At 40.5% G+C, this 23,879-nt stretch overlaps 1 protein-coding gene across 4 annotated transcripts in view; it reads right to left on the bottom strand.

The window, feature by feature from the left end:
• The window catches only part of LYN (LYN proto-oncogene, Src family tyrosine kinase), a 68,774-nt gene extending 47,563 nt beyond the window's left edge, over positions 1-21,211 (bottom strand). For 3 of the 4 annotated variants that reach the window (XM_054984576.1, XM_054984577.1, XM_054984579.1), the window contains exon 1: positions 20,894-21,211. The gene's annotated coding sequence lies outside the window, so the exon portion shown is untranslated. The remainder of the gene's footprint in view (positions 1-20,893) is intronic. The other variant, XM_054984578.1, reaches the window with a different exon arrangement.
• Between the last annotated feature and the right edge of the window lie 2,668 nt (positions 21,212-23,879).

Raw genomic sequence — 23,879 nt, 5'->3', positions numbered from 1 at the left:
GACCTGAAACAATCATTTCATGTCCCTTTGACAATAAAGTTGTGTACATTTGGATTGAAAGAAGATGTCTGTTTGTGTGCATATATTTATGAGGTTGATAGACTCCCAACAACTAGATGCAGCGCTTTACAGCTAAATGCAGTGCTTCAGAGGTACAGAAATGTTAATCTGCTGCAGCAAAAATATACCTTAAAAGTAACCAAAATTTTATTCCAATATAAACTTGTATGGATTTCTTCAGAGGCAAAAGACTCCTTAATAATTTCCATTAATTAAGTCACCATATATAAAAAGTCTCCAAGATAAAACTGTATTATTTTATAAGTTTCAGTATATTTTAATGGAGTTTTTAAAAATAAATGATTTTTTAAAAAGAAATCATTCTACATTTTTTAAATTTTTAAAAAATGTGACATTGACTCAAGTTGGACAGATGGAAATATGAAGTTATTGATGCCATGGTTACCAAAACAATAAGATTTTTCTAATTCCTCTGACATGCTAGTTTACCAGCAAATGATGAAAATGTTATAGGTAGTAGCTGGGAATTCCTTTAAGCTGTTCTGCAGCAAATCCTGTTTAAAAACCTACATGGCAACATGATACCACAATTATCGTTTCCGTTACTTAACATGTATTAGTGCAAACATAAAGTGTGCCAGAGTGCCAGCATTTATTGCTAAATTGGAACAAAGTTGATCGAAGGTGCATCAGTTTTCAGCACAGAAATACTTACAGGATTGCTTCTTTTTATGAAGTGGCTATAAATGAATGACATGCTCCAACATCCACAAGAGGAGGGAGTTCTCAAGTGTTAAGTGTTCACAATGGGACAGCTGGGAAATTGGGATTGGGAAGGGCATGGGAAGGGCAGGCTGTAACCCAAATTAATCTGAAATTTAAAAAGGAAGTATATTTCTTTATGCTACCATTCCCTCCTAGAGTTACTTTCATCATCTGATTTTACATGTTAGAGATTTAGAGTCTGAACTGTTTTTTTTTGTTTTTGCAGGAGGCTATTTTGGCCCTACTGTGATTTTTTTACAAAGTTTGAAATTTCTAGTGACATAACAACCAAGGGTATCAGAGAAAGAGAGAAGGACTCCTCTTCATTACATTTTTAAGTCGAATTCAAGATTTTGTTTTTGACTATTATTTCCCTAGCTGTCTCAGTCTGGGGAATCCCAAGGAACATTTTTCAAATCACTCCCCTCCCTACACAAGTAAGCCAAGATCTCTGCAAGTAAGCCATGATATTATCTTTTGCGGGAGCTAGTTGGCATCCATAAGGCTTTCCCAGCATTATAGGTAGTGGCTGGGAATTCTTCACAAGGTGGTTTTGACCCCTGCCTTTCTTATGCAATTGATAATTTTTTTTTGTTCTACCAGCCTATTGAAAGCAAGGCCTCTGCCTCCTGTTTTGAGATATACTCATTCTTTCATCGATGACATTTGATTTATTTGTTTCCTTGGTTTTAATGTGAGTTGGAACAAGTTATAACATGTATTCTTTTCAAGTTGCATTCTAGTATGAAAACTGCTATTGAAAGGTGCAATATATTTAATAAATAACTACGAAATACTGGCAATATGGCTAGGAATACCATTGAACTGTCATTTCCTTCTCTCCGAGACACTATGGTATTATTATATAGATTGCCAACACAGCTACTTCTCTCTATGCTCTCTATGCTCAGTGTATTTGGATATTATTTTCTTTAAGCAAGCAAGACCTTTCAAAATAATTTAACCAGATGCTATATAGGGAAGCAATGCCATATATAGGAAACTGGCCAGTTTTCTTCAGAAATAAAACTGTTTCCGTCAAACACATGCAGCTGGCACTTTTTCAAAGCTTTGTGCTGCTCATCCAGGACCTAGAGATCTCAAATCACTACATGCTTTCCATTGCTGTCTTGTATGTCTAAGAGGCTTTTCCGTGCATTGAATATCAAATGTAATTAGCTGACTTTGCACATGCATAGTTATATGAAATCACTAGCTCACTGATCTTTTGCAACATAACGTGTTTATTTCCACTTTAAAAAACCCACAGAGGGGCTTCAAACATTATTTTAGATAGTTTTACTTTAATACAGTCCTGAAAACAACATTGCTTAGAAATGTGCTGAAACTGGCATCTATTTGTAATAGTCATTTTCCTGCACTCTAAATGCTGTATTTTATCAATACTTACACAAGAGTTCACAGGATTTAAAATTATAAAGGAACTGAGGAGAGGAAGTGCACCAACAAGCACTTTTTGAAAAACTCAAGAAAGAAAACCAGATTGCAATGCTAAGGAGATCAGCACTGATAAGAACCCAATTTATATCACAAGCATAACAGAAAGAAAAAATACAGAGATCATCATGATTATTGTAAGCTAGGGTTGCCAGCTCCAGGTTGGGAAATTCCTGGAGATTTGGGGGGGGTGGAACCTGAAGAGGGCGGGGTTTGGGGAGGGGAGAGACCTCATCAAAGTGTAATACCATAGAGTCCATCCTCCAAAGCAGCCATTTTTTCCAGAGGAAATGATCTCTGTGGCATGGATAGGGTTACCAAATCCCCTTACCGCCTGGCAGGGCGCGTCATTGCGCCACCCCAGGAATGCACCCGGGAAGCCTGTTCCCACACCTTTCCCCCTGCCAGCCAGGTAAGTGGTGGCAAGGGGCAGAGGGTGAAAGTGGAAGATCCCCGTCCCCACTAGGGGGATGAGATCCCTAGGTGTGGAGATCAGTTGTAATTCTTGAGCCACCACCTGAAGGTTGACAAGTTTACCTTAAACAGGAGTTGTGACCAAACACATTTCTGATTGAACTATAAAATACTGTCTAAAAGACTACAATAATTAGAATAATTATCAGTAGTTTTTCAAGCAATCAGTAGTTTAGAACAATTATAGCTAAAAACTGGGGAAATAAATCCCTGCAAATTCCTTGCTATATAACCACTCACTTTCTGATACACGTACATGCACACAATTGCTTAAATTTTCTCTTTGAACTCCTTATCTGTCAGCACCTAATTTCATTCCATCATTACAGGGATTTTTATCGTATACCTTTTTTACATTTGCCTTTTATTTCAGCTATGCTTAAGATATGAGGCAATGCCAGAAATGTACTCATTACTTTTGAAATGTCATTGCTTTCTGACAAATGCTATTGTTGTATATTTTTGTTCTTGTAGTAGCAATTCCACTCAATATTTTACATAGCAACTCACACACACATAGGGGTTGCCAGCTCTAGGCTTGGAAATTCATGGAGCTTTTAGGTGTGGAGCCTGTGGAAGGTAGAGTTTGGGAAGGTGAGGGAACTCAGCAGTGTATAATGCCATACAGTCTACCTTCCAGAAACTGCTATACTGTCTAGGGGAACTGATCTCTATGGCCTGGAGATCAGTTATAATTCTGGAAGATCACCAGAAACTACCTGAAGGTTGGCAACCCAACACACAATCGTACCATGCCCATGTGCTGTGCTTTCTGAAATCTATTTTTCAGCGTATTAATGTACAACAGTTTAACAATATCTTATTGTCTTCATATCAGTTTAGTACAGATGCATGCACAGAGCTGCACCAGCTTTCTTGCCTGTGATCACATATTGTAGTTCCCATAAACTCCCATAGTCTCACTCAGAATCATTATGATTGTAGGTTTGTATGAGATTCATTAAGCAAATAAAAACAAAACAAAAGAACACTGGTGTCTCACCCAAGCTTTAAAAAGTATGGTCAAATTATATACTTCTTGCAATAACAAAGAACATCTTACTGATTTCACTTTTTTAAAAAAAAGCTGCAGGGCTTCTTCACGGCTAGAGATGTTATCCTGCAATCAATATATGGTCTCAAAACATTTGTACCACAGACAATTGTCAAAATCCTGAGAATGCTAGCTTACACTACCAGAAAAATATGGTATCATACCTCATGGTTTTGGAGAAAATTTAATTATAAATTACTATTCATTTTAAGTATATCCCTCAATAAGTAGTCTGAACAGGAATATTCATAACAGTAAAACATAAGAGACAAAAGATAAGAACTGAAAGAGGAAAAATCTGCCACTAATAAACCAAGGAGGAAAGTTTTACAAGCCTGTTGCTTCTCATAAAAACAAAACAAACAAAATTCTGTAACAAAGAAGAGTGCACTCAGCTCAGATAAAGCTTTATCTATGCACATGTTGGCAGCTTTATAGCGTTGTGTTTGTACATGATGCTATCAAAGTCTTTAATGCACTTTGCACGCATCTACTTCACTTATCAAAATAGGGATGAACATATACTGACTACTGACTATGGTCAAATGTTCGCTATGGCAGAATTTCTGGCTGCTGTGGCTTCAAGATGAGGTTGGAATTACAGGGAGGTATTATTGATGTCCAACACCATTGAATCAACAGATTAATTGAAATAAAGGATGACCATATAGTTTTATATGATGAAAAACCAGAACGAAACCAAGAGCTGAAAATATTTGGCTTTAGGAACTACATATTTTTATTTTTTGAGACCATAATTTATTGCATCACTTCTTCTTCCCCAAAGGCACAATTAACCTAAGAAATCTTGCAAAAGCCAAGACTGCAATGGATGTACGGTAAATTGTAATGTATGGCTTACCAATTTATGCATCTGACGAAGAGAACTGTGATTCTCAAAAGCTTATGCTACAATAAAGTTGGTTAGTCTTAAAGGTGCTACTGGACTCTTAGACTATCAAAACACTCAAGTTCCTGTATCTGATGTTCCTAGGATTGCCAGTTCCCCACTGGGGTGGAAGATCCTCCGCTCCCACTCCACCCCCGGCTTCTGCTTACCTGGCCAGCGGCGGGGAGGAGAGGGGATGCTTGCCAGGGCTCTTCCAGCAGTGTTCTCACGCTCTACAGCAGGCTGAATTGGAGCTGAATTTTGTCCGCTGCAAAGTGCAGGAGCACTGCAAAGCCCATCCCGCCACCCCAGCACAGCAGGCTGATTTCTGCCCCAAATGGGCCAAAATAAGCCTGCTGAGGAGCACGGGAGTGCTCCTGGGGTCAACACGAGGCATGCACGATGACATCACTTTCCAGAAGTGATATCATCATGCAGCCCGGGAGCACGCGTGCAAACAACTGAAAAGGTGAGTGCCAGATCTGCCGCCTTCCGCCCAGAGGGAAGGGGCCCTGGCAACCCTAAATGTACCCAAGAGTAGGACAATGTCTCCAGAGGGGAGAATGGTGTCTTGATGTTCTCAGAAGACTTGTGAACAAATAATAGGCCCATTCCTGAGATGGAAGCTTTCCATATAAGAAACTGGGCACTCAAAAATGGCAAAGTGGAAGATGAAATTCCCTTTGGGTCTATGTCAGCAGGAAAGAACAAAGAATACCATGTTGGGAGTAGTGGTGTTAAAGACTGGCAAGAACCTGGAAAGATACAAGATGAAGCTTGTCTTGAAGAGTGATGAAAGGACATAGACACAAGTTAATATATTAGGAGGATACGTCAACCAAGAAGCAGTTTGCATTTTTATTGTGTTTTACCATGAAAGCTGCTTCTTGTCCTTATTTCTTTTGAATGGCTTCCTAATAAAAATCTCCATTTGATTCATTGCATTGGGATTTGCGTGGCTGAGATTTTCAAAACTTAGGGTCTCATTCCCCTGCCCAGGGTGAGGTCTCCTGCTCCTACCTTCCCCCCTACCCCCACTTACTCAGTCAGTGGGGGGGGGGCTCCTCCCCCAGGGCACTCCCTTTGGATGGCATGGCGCACCCCTGGGTGGTGCAGTGCACCCCCGCACCCACAGTTGCCTGATTCATGCCCCACAGTGGGCCTATTTCAGGCCAAACAGTGCCCCACAGCAGGGCGATTCAGCTGCTTGGTGAGCATGGGAGCACTCCCAGGCCACCCTTTGACCCATGTGATGTCACTTCCTGGAAGTGACATCATCACGCCAGCTGGAAACGCACATGCTGTGCATGCACACAAGAGGAGAAGAGAGTGACAGAGTGAAGTAGGAGCCAGCATCCCCATCTCCCACTGGGAGAGTGAAGGGACTTGGCAACCCTAGCAAACCTGTATTCCAGGGCAAGGCAAACCATAGCTTGCCAATTTGGACTATTATTTGGTGTGCAAAAAACCAGGAAGTAACTCATCAATCTGTGACACATTGAGCGCAAGAGGGAAGAGGAACTGCATAAGCCCGTCTTTCTTTCCTAGCTCATGGTCATGCATTACAAACATGCCAGAGAGTTTCACAGTAAAATCCACGGCTTTCAATGGATTTATCAGTATTGTATCAGTATAACAAACATTTACATAGGGGTAACACATCTTGGTCAGGCTTTGGACTCTCAAATCATTATTATTTACCTCCATGATATACAAAGTACTGTCTGAAATCTAAGGGGCGAAGATTATATAATATGTTTGTTCACTAGATGGCTAGGGTTGTCTACCTCCAAGTGGGGCCTGGAGACCTTCCAGGTTTACAACTGATCTCCAGATCAGAGATCACTTCCCCTGGAGAAAATGGCTGCTTTGGAGGGTGGACTCTAGCATTATACCCTGCCAAGGTCCCTCTCTTCTCCAAACCCCACTACCCCCAAGGCTCCACCTCCAAAATCTTCAGGAATTTCCCTACTCATAGTTGGCAACCCTACTAGATGACTTTGGTTTTCCCTGTAGTCACACATCTACAGCAGGAAAGTCGTTTTAAAGATCAGAGGAAATATTTCTTGGCTTGAACTGGCCAAGAAGCCAAGGGGGAGATTTGAGCAAGAGCTACTCCAAAGTTATGTAAATAATTCCCCTGGGGGGTCATTTCAGTGTCTGAAAATGGCCTAGGGAAAGGCAGGAGCCCCTCCTCCCCCCAAGCGGCAATTCAAGCTGAAAATGACCCCATATGATCTTTAAAACGACATTCCTGCAGCTGATGTATGACTGCATTGAAAACAAGTTGGGTTTCAGAAACCCAGAGGTATCTAGCGAACAAATGTATTGTGTATTTTGTTCCTAATTCTCTAATACCCTCCCTATGGGCTGTGTCTTACAGGGGCCACAGGGAAAAGACAGAACCAGTGCAGAAGCTCCTCTCATCCACAGATACAGCATGGGGTTTCCTTATAACATATGGTGTAACTTAAGTCAGGTCATTAGAGTACTGGCAAATAATGAAAACATTTACATTCTGCCTCTTCAGAGACCTTCTTGAGACACCTCACAAAGCAAATGATAGAATCATAAAAACATAAAATCATTAAAATTAACAACCATTGAAAGCCAGCCAATAAAACAGGAGCATAAAAACATAAAACCCCAGTCACATAAAACATTTAGAAACCTAAATGATCCTCTTCTCAGTCTTCAGATTATAAAATCAATGTAAATGTTTAGTCCTCCAGACAAAACCTTGGTATTGGCCAGGCACCTTAAAGAGAGTAGAGTATACACCATGGGGGTGAGCATTTCACAGGTGAGCTGCCACTAATGAAAAAGCCCTGTCTCTGGACACCACCCACTCATCTCTGCAGGCACTAATCTGTCCAGAAAGATAGTATATAAGCACACTGTTATTACTTTTACAATAAGATGTTAGTATTAGTATAGCAAAACAACTAATTATGAAAGACATTATCTGAGGATACAGAAAGAGTGCATGTATTGCAAAGATTCCTAGTACTGGTGGTTACAATGTATCCTTGTATACTCTGAAGAAACCATTAAATTGTAACTGGGAAAATTGCTGTTGTGGTGGTAGTGGGGTTTTGTCTTAACCGTGGCATCCTGGACTACAACCCATTTTGTCTCATGTAACTAATAATTATGTGAGCTACTGAGAATCTAGCCCCCTTTTATCTGCACAGCTGCATCCAACTATTGTATGGTAGGATGCATCAAAGAGAGAGAAAGGTGGTATATAAATGAAGTAAATAAAGTATATGCATCCATGGACTTGAATAGACCAATAGAAAAATTAACAGTAAGCTGGATCCAAAGAACTGCAGGCAGAGTTTTGTTCACATGACTTACATTTCTTTATTCTCCCAATCTTTTTGCTGTTCCCCAAAGATGCAAGAAAAACCTGTCACTTAGACTGGGGGAACTCTACAAACAACATGAGATGCAGTTCAAGAAGATCTGCAGAAATGACAGACTACTCTCTTTGAATGTGTGAAAGTACCACCTTGCTGTGAATGGGCAACTTTTGACATTTCTATACATAGCTCAAATATGTGCACTAGGTTTACATAGATAGATGGCATTGTTAACTCATTAAAACCCAGAATGAACATACCCTGTTGTTTGATACAGTTACAATACCAACTAATCCAAATTCAAAAATTAATGGCATATGGATATAGACATTTGGATAAGGTGTCTCGTTGAAGCTGTTATACTACAGACTAGGGTAGAAGGAATAGGAGAGTACACACATTGACCAAGTAGGAGTGTGTATGGTATGTACTGATCTTACCAAGAGTACAGATTTCTGTACTCAGCATACCCAAGAATCACTGCACAATTAGTGAGTTCTTTTTGGATCTCATGAATGTGAAGCATCACCATCTCACTATGTTGAATACATTCTGTGAGATGCTTTATGGGTTTTCTGTGGTTTGCCTTGCAGTGTTATTAGTTGTTTATTTTATTCTGCCTTTACCCCCAAATAGGGTTCCCAAGGCAGTGAACATAAAACATTAAAACATTTCAATATTTAAAATAAAGTGTGAATACAATACTTTAATAAAAAACATATAAACAGACATACCAAAAAAACCTAGAAGGCCAATAACAGTTATTGGGGGATAGACAGTTATTGGTGGAAGATGAAAAAAGAGGGACAAATCTCCTTGGGAAGGCTGTTCCAAAGTTTTGATGCCACAATTGAGGAGACCCTTTCTTTTCGGTTTCCTCCTATCTAGCCTCAGATGGCAAGGGTATGTGAAGCAGGGCTTAAAAAGGTGACTGGAGTGCATAGACAAACTCATGTGAGAGAAGGCGGTCCTTAAGGTATGCTGGCCCTGAAGCTTATAGGGCTTTAAAGGTCAATACCAGTACTGCTATTGCTAAGCTATGACTGAGTATGATTTTCTATTGTGTGAGTTGCTATTTAGACAGATTTTCTGGGACTGGCCAAGACGATAGTAGAACAATTTCTGAAATGGTTGGAAATAAAGGGTACACCAGAAAATCTGTTTCTCATTGAGTGCAGTAGAAAAATACCAACAAAAAGGAAATCTGACAAAATTATTAAATAAAATGAATTACAAGGTACCACAAGACACACACAGTCTTCTTTGCTTTAACAGACTAAGAGGGGAACCTACAGGCTAATCCTAAACTCTGCTCAAAAGTAAGCCCCATGTGATTCAAAGGGGCTTACTTCCAGGAAAGTATTTTTGGGATTGCAACCTAAAAAATGCAAACTTTTACTATTACTCTAGTTCAAGTCCAATGAATAACTATGCATAGCTTTGTACTGTAACAATGCTATTCTGTACTTCCTTTAAAGCAAATTTGACTAATTTTAACTGAACCATCACTGAATTTCAGACTTTAGTTTAAATTCACACTTCAAGAGAATTTTCATTCTGTTCACTGGTTCAATTTAGAAATCATGATTATAGCAGGAAAGAGTTACAAACATGATTTAAGAGGCAGAATGGCTGGAACTGATGCCAACAAATTTCTGTTAAAAACAGAAAACAGTTAGGTTTTGACTTTACAAAAAAAATAGAAATTTGTTAAACTTGATTCCTTTTTAATTTCTGAATTTTTAATAGCATGCAATTTTATAAATAGGATCAGCTTTATAATAAACATTTAACTTTGTAGACTACAACAGACAAAGAAAAACAGTGAAAGAAAATTACATAACTAATGTAACAATACTAATGTCTGATAAGAATGCTTTGTTTTTTTTTATATCATCTTTTGGAAATAAAATATTCTCTTTACAGTAAAAAGGGATGATCACTGTCACAGCTCCCACTTTTTACAATCTTTTTTCAATTATTCTCAAAACAACTCTGTGAGGTGGGCTGGAAAAAAAGTTACAATTTCTAGAAGGCCACAAATCAGTCTTCAGTGAGGTACTAGCCTTGGCTTTCACTCCAGGTTCTTTTTTTAAAAAAAAAAATAATAATTTGTTACCAAATACAACAAATTATTTTTTTTTTTAATTCAAAACTCCAGATTCAAACACTATACTCTTATCCATCTCTTCTCAATATGGCTATCTAGGCCTTGGGGTTTCCTAAACTTCTAAACAAAGGAGTTTAAGTCATTAACACACATGGACACAGAAACACAGACACCTAGTTCCAGCTTTTTTGTGTGTAAAGAAGCTTTTCTATTCTCCACCCTATAGCTGCTAACTGTTCTTTTTTTGTAATCAGCATGGGTTTTTTGTCCTGTTAGCTTCTGCGCCATGCGTCCCGCTGCACTACTGTCCAGCAGTAGCGCAGCGGGATGTATGGCGCAGAAGCAATCAGGCTGTGCCCATCCAGCCAGGAAAAGTGCCAGCCTTTCAATGTAGCTGCCAGCAGACACTCCAGTTTTTGCCACTGTAAAGAGAAAATGACAGGAAAGGGAGGGATCCATGGATCATGCCTTTCCCGGGGTTCAATCTCTCTGAAACTTGGGGGGTCTTTAAAGGACAGTGAGGACTAGATCTCCTGCAAATTTGGTGGGTATTGGACATTGGGAAGGTCAGTTTGCAATTCAAGTTTTGTGATTTTCATTTTTCCTACATTTCTTCTGTTCTTTAAAATTGGTTAGCGGGGGCGGGGGCGCAAGTAGGTATCTTGCCTCAGGCGCCAGAAACCCTGGCACTGGCCCAGGTGAGTGGTGGCGAGGAGAAGAGGATGGGAGCAGGGATCTCCCGCTCCACCACATAGAGTTGCCAGGTCCCCTTACCCCCTCCCCAACAGGGAGAGGGGAACCTGGCACTCACTTTCTCTTTGTTCCTCACTTTTGGTGATGTCATTGAGTAGGAGTGCACGTATGCTTCACAACGGGCTAATCTGGGACCAAACTGGCCCACTGAGAAGCATAGGAGTGCTCTTGGGGTGCAACAATGACATTACTCCCTGGAAGCGATGTCATGCCGCTGCAGGAGCACACCCATGAGGCCCATTCCCACCCTTTCCCCCTTGCCAGCCAGGTGAATGGTGGCAGGGGGCAGAGGGAGGGAGCAGGGGGACTGGTAACTCTAAAATCACATAAGAGCTAAACAGTTTTTTTCTGATGACATTTATATTGACTTCTGCTCTGTATTTTACATGACGTTACTTTGAAAACTAGGCTTTAATTAAGAATATATAATTAAAGATAAAAGTCAGAAACTTCTCTCAGTTTTATCAAACAGTGCCTCTTTGCTCCATCCTTCAGTCACATCATAGTAACTCTACCATGTGGATCTCAAATAACTGCTTAGTTCAATAGTTCTTATTGTTGTAGATGTCCCTCACTACTTTCTTTACCCCCCTTCTCAGCAATATCACCTGTATTAATGTGGAACAGCAGCCAATAATGGAAGATGAATTGAAGCAATTTGAATGTTATAGTTTGGTTGTCCTGAGAAAAGCTTAAACCTTATAGGAGTGAAGTGAAACTTGCAAACAAAAATTAGAATCTGCAAATACAGCAGACATGAAGCAACTGCGGGAGAAGCAACAGGAAAAGAGAAGTAGCAGCATACAGTTGTGCAAGAGCCTGTTCCTATCGTCAATGGAAGCAGAACCAGAACGCAAGAAGGGCATAATCCTGACATAAAAGGCAAACCATATTGCCAATGACTCACATTTTATCCTGGTGCAGGCGCACTGAGGACCCTGCAGAGCGCCTGCACCAGGATAAAAGATGAGTCGATGGAGGCAGGCCTCTGAGGGGCTGTGGAGCATGCTGGGAGGCAAAGCATGGGGGAGCTCTCCAATTTTACCTCAGAAACTTTCATGTCCTCATCTGAAATTCTAGCATCTGTCTTAAACTATGTTCCCTATCTCCCTTTTATCAATAAATCCTTTGTAATAATATAATTTCTTAAAATCTCTTTAACAAGAGAATAATGGGATGCAAAAGATTTGAAAGTCATTTCTTTTAACCTATAATAATTTAACAAACCCAAAATGTGCCAAATACAGATTAGGCTTTTCTTCTCTTCTGTATACTACATAGTATCCTAGTATACTGTGAATATGTATTCAAATTCAACAACTTGCAGCAGTTAAGATAACCTTATAGGAAACATGACACTTTCAGTGGTTATGTAAGCATGTCTGTTCCTCATGTAAATTGTAGGTAATGACCTCAAAAGTCATGTGGTTTTGAATCAGGCTTAGAAATCTACCACTAGAGAATAAGAGAGGCAGTTTTCTATTAGTGGGTGATTTACACAAAAGGAGGGGTGGTATGCCACCTGAATGGTATAACAAAAAACATAAAGAATTGTGAAATCTATGCACTATGCACTGGCAAAAAAAGACACACCGTCAAAGAAAAATGGTAATATTAATGATATAGATCAAAGACAAATCTTTAGCAACACATTATGAAAAGTACTGCTATCATGAAAATAGAGATATTGAAAAGATTTTTTCACAAAACAAGACAAGCAACATCAGAGTTCAAAGATAAAATAAGTGCTCTTTAAATTGACATCACTGCAAATAATCACTGCCAACAGTAAAAAGAAAATACAAATCTCTCATATAGAGGTATTGTGTCAGATTAATCCTAATGCAATCTATACTATAAATTTTATTCCATACGGTACTTTCTGAATGGTATTCTGCCATTATGAAAGCAAGAATCTGATCCTTACTGAATTAAGTGGAACTTTGCCAAATAGGTGAACCTAAAGTTGCTGTTTAAATCTAATTTACAATGATGAAGGGATAAAGTGCATTAAAATTAAGATCACTAGTCCATCTTAGTCAGTATCTCTTATCTCTGAGATCTCAGGCTAAGATCCCAGCCTAGGGCTGCCAGTCCCCCCCTGGGGGCAAAGGATTCCCCGCTCCCAGTCTCTGCCCCCCTCCACTCACCTGGCTGGTGGGGGGGGGGAAGGCCCCAGGAAATGGACCCAAGAGACAAAAAACCTCCCAGGCCAGCGTGCAGCGGATGTGTCCCTGCCGGCGTGATAACATCACTTCCTGGGCATGCTCCTGCCCTTCACAGGGGCCTGGCTGAAAGTGACTGCAGCAGAAGGCAGAGGCTAGGAGTGGGGGGGGGGTCCCCTGCCCCCTACAGAGGACTGGCAGCCCTATCTCCAATGTGATATGGCAGCTAACGAGATTCTTAACCCTCTAACAATAACACTATAAAAAAAACCTTACTCTATCTTGAGGTCATAAAAGTTCCACAAAACTGTTATTGTTTGAGGAGGCAGAAGTCGTTGTGTTTCACAGTACTAAAACATCAAGAGCTTGAAAACACACTTTAACATGAGGCAATTTTTCCCCCACATAGATTTACCCTTTCCCTTTTGCATATAGAGTTACCAGTATACCTTTACAAAGCTTTTTAATTTTCAAAAACAAACACTATGTTTTGGACTTAATAGAATAACTAACAAAATTTCATACTTGGGTACTGATACTTGGGATATTTTTCCTAACCCACAAATATATCTCTCTGTGGTGAGGTAATTATTCTCCACGTCATCAGGGATGGACTTTAGGTTGTCATGAAGGGCTGTAACTCTCCAGAGCACTTAAAATTGGTTTTCTGGATCAGAGAGTGTTTTTTCTATCTCAATATGTTATATGTGCTGGGATGAAAAACTCCCCAATGGCAACATGGATCGATTACTGGGGTCATTGTGCCCTCCATGAGCAGCTTAATAGGGTATCCAAGGTACATGACCATTTAGTTATGGGAGACTAACTTCCCTGATGTCTGCTGAGAGACTAACTCTGCTACATGTCCAGGGCCCTGGAACTTCCTGAGCTGCCTGTAGACAACTTCTTTTCTCAAATGGAAGAGGAAGCCATTAGGGGTTAGCTATTTTGGACTTGATATTAAACAACAAGAAAGAATTGGTTGATGAGGTAAAGGTGGTGGGAACCTTCGGGAGAAGTGATCACATCCTTCTAGAATCCCTTTTGCTCTGGGGTACCAAGGGAGTTTGTAGCCAAATGTTCAGGTTAGATTTTAGTAGGGCAAAACTTTAATAAATGAGAGTTATTCCATGGACAAGAATTCTGGAAGGGAAAGAAGCGAGTGAAGGGTAGGCTCTCCTAAAAGAAGAGCTGTTATCCCCATCCCAGCAAGATAGAAATGAGGTAGAAGATCTAAGAAGCTAATGTGGACAGATGAACAGAGACCTCTGTGATGAGCTAAGGAGGAAAAAGGAGACGTTCAAGAAATGGAGGAAGGGAATGCATCCAAAGAAGAGTATCTAGGGATAGTTCGGTACTGTGGGGCAGCTGTCAGATAGGCCAACACTCAGAATGAGCTAAGACTGGCCAGGGGGGCTCACTACAGCAAAAAGATGTTCTTCAGATGTGTGACGAGCAAATGGAAGGCCAAGGAGGCGATACCCCAATTACTGGGTGAAAATGGAGAAACTGACAGAAGACAGAGAGAAGGCAGAACTACCCAATGCCTACTTTGCCTCAGTTTTCTCCTTGAAGAAGAGAACAGACTTACCTAGAGATGGTAATGGGCAAAGCATGGCTTCAGGGCTGCTGGTTGACATAGTAGAGAAATTGTGGAGAAGCACCTAGCTGCACTGGATGTGTACATATCCCCTGGGCCAGATGGAGTACACCTGAGAATGCTTAAAGAACTTTCAAAAGAGCTTGCAGGCCCTTGGTCGATCATCTTCCAGGCCTCTTGGAGGACAGGCGATGTGCTGGAAGACTGGAGGAGGGCAAATATAAACCCAGTCTTCAGGGTAGGGAATAAAGACAATCCTGGGAACTGCAGGCCAGTCAGCCTGACCCCTTTCCCAGAGAAGATACTGGAACAGATATTAAAGGTATCAGTCTGCAAGCATCTGATCGACAACATGGTAATATGGGGAAGTCAGCATGGATTTGTCCCCAAAAGATTCTGCCAGACCAACTTAATCTCTTCTATGATCGAGTGACAGGCTTACTGGATCAAGGGAATGCTGTCGATATAGCTTATCTGTATTTCAGTAAAGCTTTTGACAAGGTTCCTCATGATGTTCTGATGAGTAAACTGGTGGACTGGACTCTAGGATGGTTATATGGGCAGAGAACTGGCTGGATAACCACACCTAAACAGAAGTTTTCAATGGTAACATGTCTGATTGGAGGGTGTCCAGTGGAGTGCCTCAGGGCTTGGTTTTGAGCACAGTGCTTTTCAATATTGTTATAAATGATCAGGACAAGATGATACCAAACTGGGAGGAGTAGCAAACATCTTTGAAGATAGGGATAGAATTCAGGGGGATCTAAATACACTGGGAAAGTAGGTAGATTTGAATAAAATGCAATTTAACATAGCTAAATGTCAGGTTTTCCACCTGGGTAACAAAAATGTAATGCATACATACTGGATGAGGGATACACTTCTGGGTAACAGTGTGTGAACCAGATCTTGGGATGTGGGTGGATGGGAAGCTAAATATGAGCAGCCAGTGTGATGCAGCAGCAAAAAAAGCGAACAAGGTCTTGGGGTGTATTAACAAAGCTATAACATCCAAATCACAGAATGTCATTGTTCCACTATGTTCTACCATGTTGGTTAGGCCCCACCTGGAGTATCGTGTACTGTTCTGGAGGCCTAACTTCAAAAAGGATGTGGACAAACTGGAGCAGGTACAGAGAGCAACCAAGATGATCAGGGGCCTGGAGACAAATAAGGAAAGACCGAGGGACCTCGAAATGTTCAGAAGAGGAGGTTGAAGGAAGACATGATTACTCTCTTTAAGTATTTAAATCACTTACAGGAGGGAAGGAAGCTGTTCCTGTTGGCAACAGAGGATAGGACTTGAAATAATGGGTTTAAACTACAGGACGGAAGGTACCGGCTGGACATTAGGAAGATCTTTGAGTAATTCAGCAGTGAAATTGGCTGCCTAGGAACGTGATAGGTTCTCCCCTCATTGGCAGTCTTCAAGGAGCAGCTGGATGGGGCTGCTTTAGGCTGCATTGGGCAGAGAGTTGGACTAGATAGTCTGTAAGGTCCCCTTCAACTCTAAGATTCTGTGGTAACTGGCTATATGTTGAAGAACACTGTTTACTTCTGTACAGGTTACAATATCCTAAGAGGAAAAAGTTCTGGAGCCTCTTTTCTCTGTATTCTGCCCCCCAAAAAGTTCAACTGGGGAAGCAAATACCTCCCAAACATGGTTGCAGGGTTGAATACACACACACACACACACACACACACACACACACACACACACACACACACACAGAGTTACTTCCTGCTCCTATTAGTGATAAGCAAACTCACCACAGCTAGATTCAAAATCAGCTCATATTTTCAAGCTTCCTTCATGAGCATACGCTTAAAAACTCAACTGTTTGCAAGAATTTTCTCATGGCTTGCTATATTGCAAACAATGTGTTCTGACGGTACTGTAAGAATGCACATCATATTTCCCCTTGGACATTTTAGTTAGGTTTCAACCATGATGAAAAGCCACCTGGAAATTCATCTGCAAATACAGAAGACAGTCTTAGATCTAAATCCAGAGGAGTTAGCCGTGTTAGTCTGTAGTAGCAAAATCAAAAAGAGTCCAGTAGCACCTTTAAGACTAACCAATTTTATTTTATTGCAGCATAAGCTTTCGAGAATCAAGTTCTCTTCATCAGATGCCTGATCCAAACTGGTCAAATACAGAAGAGGAGGGGAGGGGAAAGAACAGGACATATATCACAAGAAGACAGGATGCAATTAGTGTGAAGGCAATCAAAACATTCCTTTGCTTGTAAATGTAAACATCTCCTTTTGGTGTGGAGTCAGTTTGCCACAGTGAAGGTATACAATTCCTATGTAGTATAAGCCCTCGATAACCACAGCTCTCCCTGCCAGCTGCGTCTGACAAAGAGAACTGTGGTCCCCGAAAGCCCACACGCACTCAGGCTGAGATAATTGACAAACAAAGTCCACACCAGGCGTCTCTGGGCTCCCCCAGACCACGCCTCTGTAAAGGAAATCTGTTACCTGTGATAACCATTCATAGTCTCTATTCAGTCCCAGCTTGACAGAGTCAAATTTGCATATGAATTCCAACGGGAGGCTGCTGAATTGGAATTCATATGCAAATTTGACTCTGTCAAGCTGGGACTGAATAGAGACTATGAATGGTTATCACATTATCACAGGTAACAGATTTCCTTTACAGAGGCGTGGTCTGGGGGAGCCCAGAGACGCCTGGTGTGGACTTTGTTTGTCAATTATCTCAGCCTGAGTGCGTGTGGGCTTTCGGGGACCACAGTTCTCTTTGTCAGACGCAGCTGGCAGGGAGAGCTGTGGTTATCGAGGGCTTATACTACATAGGAATTGTATACCTTCACTGCGGCAAACTGACTCCACACCAAAAGGAGATGTTTACATTTACAAGCAAAGGAATGTTTTGATTGCCTTCACACTAATTGCATCCTGTCTTCTTGTGATATATGTCCTGTTCTTTCCCCTCCCCTCCTCTTCTGTATTTGACCAGTTTGGATCAGGCATCTGATGAAGAGAACTTGATTCTCGAAAGCTTATGCTACAATAAAATAAAATTGGTTAGTCTTAAAGGTGCTACTGGACTCTTTTTGATTTTAGATCTAAATGGAGATCAAACATCTAAAATGTTCACAAGCAAAAAACAAATCAATCCCAAATCAATGAGACTGTAAAAACAAAAAAGCTGCATGCTTTCGTGGTCATATTTAATTATGTTATTTGCTAGTATGTTATTTTCTCACTGAGGCTCAAGGTGGATTGCATAACATAAATCAGTACAATCCACAGGATGAGGAGACATCTAATAAACAATGTAATAGGACTAGGATGGCAGACATCTGAAACAAGGCATAAGTATTAAACATGGCATGTTAAACAATGCAAGAAATAGTATTATGTAAGTATAATGCAATAAGAGAAAGATAAAAACATACAGCAACAGATAATGCATGCAAGTAGTACAGACCACAGTCCTGGTCCCTTTATTGAAAGATCTTCCCAAATCATTCTGTGATAATGCAGTCCTATTTGTTTATAAAGAGTACTGATTACTGCTAAAATAAATCTCTTTTCTATTGAAACAAGGCCTGTTGCTTGCCATTATTTATCTTGCAAGGCTTGTCTTGGAAAAAGAAAGTAATTTTAAAACCAATTAATTGACAATCATTAGGTCCATTACGGGGGGGGGGGGGGATCTGTGGTATTTTTCCATTTTCAGACAAAATATTGCCACTACCAATTATGAATGTGCAAAGACTTTATTAAAACTCAGATAAAAGTATATTTTCTAATGTATATGTTGTATAAGACCAAATCTGCATGCTTAAAATCTTTATTAAAAATGATAATGCAACAGCTGTTTCAGTCATTCATACGAGTATCACAAGAATTACTGCAGAATGACAAAGTTCAAGTTAGCTGAATTATGCTTATAATTTTCTGACTATTGCTCATATGTTCCATACCCTGCCTACAACTGATCATGGCTTGGAGAGTACAGAAGAGAGGCACATAGTTTTTTTAAAGTACTGTTGGAAACTTTGGCACCATCCTACTTCCCCTCTGCCCATCCTGTCTCATACAAGGGAAGGAGATTGACCTCATCTCCCATCCTCCTCCAGCTCCTCTCTCTTTGGGAATGTTTACATTTTATTTTATTTTTGAATTTTTGCATATCAATGTTCTACTAAATGTTATTTACTTATCTTTTGTACTGCACCCTTCTAACAAAAATAATTATAGTGACATATTTTTTTTAAATGACAACAATCAACAATTAGTAACAAGGATAGGCATCACAGAGGCAGAGCAGCTCTCCTGTTTGGAACTGTACTATAGGATTACATAGCCAGAAACCAAATAAGCAACTGTCCTAGTGAATAAACTGGGATGATGTAAGTAGGGTTACAACTAAACAGATGTGGATTCAAACACTATTTGGCTCAGTTCACTATCTCAACCACTTTGAGAGATGAGTGGGTGGTAAATACGCTAAAAGAACAAAACACTTTAATTTAAATCAGCAACTGCCTTTGTTCCCCAAGGCATTACTGCTTTCAAGCAGAAGGGCTAGTACCAACCTCATTTCAGATGTATTTAGTTCCTTTTTCAGCAGCTGAGAAGACAGGAAGCAACTTCTGCTGCTGTTTGTGAAGAATTGCCCCATTTTTAAAATGAAGATATTTTGCTTTTTTATTTATCCAGTATGATGTCCATTTAACCCTCTGTTTTCATTAACTCTTAACTTTTGTTCATCATATACTGAAAGCCAGAAGAGTTATGAGCTAAGAATGCTAAACAATAAGATTTTGAAAATCCTAAACTTGCAGAGGAATGATCAAGAGGACTAGCGAAACAAAGTAAAAGCACACCTTTAAGACTCAGATGCCAGGCGAAGACTGTAAATTGCTAAACTGAACAGCAATCTAAGTTTCTTGAACAAGCTGAATTAGTCATGAAAATCATTAACTTCTGCTGGCAGCCATTCATACTGCTATTCTAAAGACATACTGGGGAATAAGTCCTACTGAGCACAGTGGAACTTAATTCTGAGCAAACCTGCATAGGATTTCAGTCTTAAATAAAAGTAACATGCTTCATTTTTTGAAAACTTTTGGGTTACATATCATGCTCCTTCACTTAAAATTATTTTGATTTTAGAGGGAAAGAATGGTAGTATATCTGGTATACATTCCAGAGAGGTTTTTAAAAAGAAAAGAATTGCTAACTTACATAGAATATTATCCTACAAGGAAGACTAGGGGGAAAAAATCCTTGTGAAGCATTCAAGCAGTAGGTCAGATGTCCTTTAAAAGTCATCAGCACCACATGAGAGATTAAACTGTACTGGTAGCCCTTCCCTCAGGCCAGAGGAAAAATGAGCCGTTGTGAAAATAACACTGACTTCCTTTTAACCAATGTAGTGTAACATAGGTTTTAGCTGGCGTTCAGAGAAAAGTTCCTCTAGGGGGTCAGAAACACCAACTGTCCATTCAGTATCACACTTCCTCTTTTAAAAAACTTGCTCCCATATGGTCCGCATTACAGCGCTTTAAGGTGGGGGAGGGGGGAGAAGAGAGGATATTAGGTTTCAGGACTTGATAAAAATCGACCTGCTTTGATATATTAGCAGTCCTCTACTATGAGTCGCGCTCCCAGTTGTACAACCAAATTGTACAAGCTGCTTATCTGATTACGCGCCTAAAACTTCTGAGAGAAGGCAACTTGCCCGAGGCCAGCCTCGACACAGCGCTGAGCCAGACGGAATCCGCGTCTCCCACAGTTCCACCCACCCTCACCAGTCCTGAGGTAAATCTAGATGACCACAGCCGGCCACTCCCATCCCCCAATGGGCATCTACGAGGTCTTTTGTGCACATTCACCTCACAGGCTACGTTTGGGTTTAATTAAACTAACGAGACCGCTGAAACGAACGGCTTGAGGGCGGCGCGCAGGTGCTCCTCTCTCCCTCCAAGAACAAAAGCCCCTTGACTGTCCTAAAGCATCTCACAAGCTTGGCTAGCATAGGAAACCTATCACACGGAGACAACTCTCAGCGAAAAGGCGCATAGCCCTTTTGCTTCGCCGCCGCAGACTAGTTGCCACTTCTGTCAGCAGCAAAGAACTTGTAAGTTTGGGCAGTTTTTATTCCATTCAGTCTTCGTCCCTGAAATCCATTTTCACAGCTAGCTGAACAGCTAAGAAACGTCAGAATCGCGCAACAAGAGTAGAGAGGGGGGGAAACTTACTTTCCTGAACGTGAAGATTTGGGGCCGTTCAACTAATCCCACCGTTGCTTCAGCCCACAGGGGTGGGAGCGAAGCCACAGCCGGTAGGTGCGTCGCTCAAATTCAGGCAGCTCAGGATTCTTGCCAGTGGACTCGAAAACCCAGAGAAGACGACCTCGAAACTTTCATTCTTAGCGCGGCTAGCCCCACTCCTGTGCAGAGAGGAACTTAAACGAGTTGCCCGGCTCGCCCCTGGCTGAGCGTTTGCTGCTCACTTCCTGGTCGTGGGAAATTTGCATAGTTATTCGGGAAGGCAGGGGTGGGCGCGTGGGGGGGGGGGGCCTTCGATCCAGGTCTTGCATTGAGAGTTAAAAGGGTGATGATTTTGCAGAGGGGACCGAACGGAGAAGGCGCTCCCAAGAGAATTAAACTTGCAACTGTCTAGAGCATCCACCCACGAACACACAAAGGGAGAGAGAGAAGAGGAGGAAAGAGAGAAAGGGCTTTGTTTATCTAGGTTTCGTTCCACGTTAAATAGCACCGATCTGTCTTCCTTGTTCCTACTTGCTGGACGGCAAAGGGCACGGGCTCGCTGGGTTCAATAGTCCATTAATGAAGTGCACTTGTCAGCTGACCAATGCAACTGGATTCTGGTTCAAAGTCTAGCACCTTTATTTCAAGGAACCTAAGCATGTTCAACTCTGCCTCAGATTATACTCATGGTGTGAGGATCCCTTGTTAGGTGTCTGTAAAGTGGGAGGGGGTGAGCAAATGATGAAATCACAAAGTTTGTAGTCTTTAAATTGTTTTAAAATGTAGAAGAAAAAGCCTTGTTAAGGGTGAATGAACATGACCTGTAAATAGAATCATTGCCCTTAAAATTATTTAACATATATGGGTGACTGGCAGTAGATTCTGAACAAAAAGTATTACAAAGTGTAACATGTAATTTAGTTTATTTATTTACATCATTTATACCCTGCCTTTCTCAGTTATGGGTACCTTTTCACCTTTGGATTGTATCTTTGACTCGATGTCTTGGATTTAGAAACTCTGATGCTGACTAAGAATGCTGTTATCCCTACAAGTTACTATTGTGGCTTAGAAAAGCAAGACGCTCTAACAGGTATGTATAGTGTTAACTTCAGTTAGATCTTTATTGTTTTTTATATATATTTTTACAGACTTTCCAAAATATAACTTTTAAATGCACATTTATAGTCAACAAAATATTCTCTGTAACTGTGTGGTGTTCCTTTGATCATCCTTAGCTTGAGTCTATACCAGTGCACAGACTGGTTTGTCTCAGCTAACTTCTTACTTTTATAGCTTTCCTCAAGCTGACTCTCAGGTAGTGTCTGATAAGGTTGGAGTTTTGTTTTCTTCTATCTGAGACAGGGCCAATTGGGGGGAAACTACCAATGCTGTGTTCAGGGATGTTATTTTAGAATTGGGACGTTTATCCCCATTCTACAGACTCCTCCCTGATAAGCAGAGTTTTGTTTTATTTACACCCTGATATATGCTCTTCTGGATAATGAAAATGTTCATTTTAGTTGTACATTAATATGTATCCAAGGTCATATCGCCACCACTGCATAAGAAATATAAAGAAGGAACAGCAGGGAATTTTATTTAAATTGGCCTTTCTCTTGATAACGCAAACTCTTGATTTAAAGCATCTTGATTTAAATCAGTCCACATACATAGATCTCACTATAAATGGATAGAGAATTATTAATCGATAGGTTTAATGGAAAGGAGAGTTAGAAGTTCCCTACTCTGCCATAGAAGTTTGCTGGGAGACCTTGGTCCACTCTCAGCATAATCTACCTCACAGGGCTGTTGTGTGGATTAAAAAGAGGAAAATGATGTAAGCTGTTTTGGATTTCCATTGGAGAGAAAGGTGAAATAAATAAATGAAGTAAATAAATATCCCAAGGAGAAATTAATAAAGCATGTTGTTGATTATGGTAGCCAAAATTTCCAAAGATTCCAGTTTTTGTTCAAAGAAAACTTTGTATTTTGTTTCCTTCTAGGTTACAGACAAACATACATTAAGGAAGAAGTCAGATCAGCTTATGCCCACAATTTAACAGATAATAGAGTGTGTACAAAAGGTGTTAAATGCAGGCTTGGGGGGAAGGGGAAGGAAAAGGGCATGGGTAAATTGCTGGTCAATGTGCTTGAAGAGATTTGGAACAGATCGTTAGATGAGAATTCACATACTAGTATATGGAAAACAAAAAAAATGAGATGAAATACTGTGATAATGGGGTGGATCCAACCATCCTCCGAGGAGCTATCTTCCAATGGAAGAGCCACAAGGGGGAGGACGAAGGCTCCTTGGAGGATGGACTAGTGTAAAACTTCAAAATTTGTTCAGTGAAGTAGAAGGACAGGGGTTGGATCAAGGCCAGTAAACCTAGAACCTTCCCAAATTAAGAGGTTTGAGTATTGAACTTCTGAGAGATTGGGGAATGTATATCCATTGTACATTTGAACCTTTTTTGCTGATTCCATCACTCTAGTAAGTTTTCTTAAAACTATATTTCCCCGTCTGATTTGAAAATGCAAATGCACTCTAGCTATGCATGTATATCTTGAGCAGTTATGCACTTTGCCCATTGCTTATATAAATCTCATTAAGGGTTAATGCCTACATCTTATGTTCAGAGGAGTTAGCCATGTTAGTCTATAGTAGCAAAATAGCAAAGAGTCCAGTAGCACCTTTAAGACAAACCAACTTTACTGTAGCATAAGCTTTTGAGAGCCACAGCTTTCTTTGTCAGATGCATTGATGCATCTGATGAAGAGAGCTGTGGATCTCGAAAGCTTATGCTACAATAAAGTTGGTTAGTCTTAAAGGTGCTACTGGACTCTTTGCTACTTTACATCTTATGTTATTAATGACTTTGTGTTTCCTCTGCATATTACCATTATTCTTGAGGTAATTTATCTACATTTGTGCTTCATGTTGGGAATATCTCCCATATTCTATTAATGG

Source organism: Eublepharis macularius, chromosome 7 (assembly GCF_028583425.1).
Source record: "Eublepharis macularius isolate TG4126 chromosome 7, MPM_Emac_v1.0, whole genome shotgun sequence".
Classification (NCBI taxonomy): Eukaryota; Metazoa; Chordata; class Lepidosauria; order Squamata; family Eublepharidae; genus Eublepharis; species Eublepharis macularius.
Note: the sequence above shows the minus strand (reverse complement) of the source record. Positions and strands in the feature narration are given on the sequence as shown.